The 1,424-nt window shown below is 42.6% G+C and overlaps 1 non-coding gene across 1 annotated transcript; it reads right to left on the bottom strand.

Moving 5' to 3' along the window:
* LOC115872784 lies at nt 1-121 on the bottom strand. The gene has a single exon (XR_004048030.1). It is a non-coding gene; the product is annotated as a small nucleolar RNA SNORA61 (small nucleolar RNA).
* Nucleotides 122-1,424: the final 1,303 nt, after the last annotated feature.

Below are 1,424 nucleotides of genomic sequence, written 5' to 3'. Positions count from 1 at the left end.
AAAAAACTAAAACTAGCCCATGTGCTACAAAAGCACTGAAGTCAGTTTCAATGTTACTTTCCCTCCTTTTGTAACCACTCAGACCTGGGTTTAGATCTGATGGGGGAGGAGATTGGAGGGTTGCAAGGCTGTGACCTCTCTCTTTGGCATAAATTTAAGATCTAAAGATTAACGGGAGAAATTGCTTTTGGGGGTTCATCCAGCCTTAATCTAGGACATCTGGATTCCATGAACATTTGAGAGTCTTTTCTGTGTGACATGGTCCCCCTTTTCTGTAGACATATCAGGATATTTCAGTAAAGGTGAGGGTGTTTGTATCCTTCACTTGAATATTGACAATAACTGATTCTCCTTTTTCTTTATAAATCATTTTATTGGGGACTCATAACAATCCATACATCCATTGCATCAAGCACATTTGTACATATGTTGATCATTTTCACGACATTTTCTTTCTACTTGAGCCCTTGGTATCAGCTCCTCTTTTTCCCCTCCCACCCTCATGAACCCTTGATAAATTATAAATTATTATTATTTTGATATCTTACACCATCCACTGTCTCCCTTCACCTATGTTTCTGTTGTTTGTCTCCCTACCCACAGGGTGTTATACCTTGATCATTGTGATCGGTTTCCCGTGTCTCCCCTTCTACCCCCCGACCTTCCCCTGATTCGCTTTCTTACACACATCAAATGCTGTTACTGAAAAGGTGACCCAAAAAGAAAGAAAAGGTGTAAGTCTGCAGTTCTTCCCTGTCCACTGGGTGAGGTAAGGAGAGGTAGCGTGATAACCGTTCTGTGTGACCATGAAGATGAGGGCTTTCATCCAGCCCCGTGGGTTTAGGTACCATCTATGTGCCAGAGACCAGTCCAGACCTGCCTCCCTGGACTGAATGTTCACTTGCTTGGCATTTTCTCCACTGGATGGCTCACTGGCATCTTAAACCCAGTGCTTTGAAATACAAACCCATACCCCTTCCTTTCTTAACTGCCTTACTTCATTTAATGACAAATTTATCTCTTCACTTCCCTGAGAGTAATGTTTGATTTCCTTGATCACATCTTGCACCATGTAAATTAGCAAATCTTCCTGATTGGCCACTTGGTATCATCTCAGCTATTCTCAACCTGTGCCAAGTCTCTCACTTCGATGATTACGACAGTCCCTTAGCTACTCTTTGCTCCCACCATTGCTTCCCACAGTCCGCTCACCCCAAAGTAGAGGTGCCTAGAGGAGTGCACGTCCAATGGTGTCAGCCTTTCACAGGGGTCGCCCGATTCATAACAGTAGCAAAATGACAGTTATGAAGTAGCAACAGAAATAATTTTATAGGGGGAATGTAAAAAAAATAATAATTTTATGGTTGGAGGGTCACCACAACATGAGGAACTGTATTAAAGGGTTGCAGCATTAGGAAGGTTGA

The sequence above is a fragment of the Echinops telfairi genome, unplaced genomic scaffold (genome assembly GCF_000313985.2).
Source record: "Echinops telfairi isolate 266 unplaced genomic scaffold, ASM31398v2 ScPeMD7_7457;HRSCAF=8495, whole genome shotgun sequence".
Taxonomy (NCBI): Eukaryota; Metazoa; Chordata; class Mammalia; order Afrosoricida; family Tenrecidae; genus Echinops; species Echinops telfairi.
This window is presented reverse-complemented; position numbering and strand designations above follow the sequence as displayed.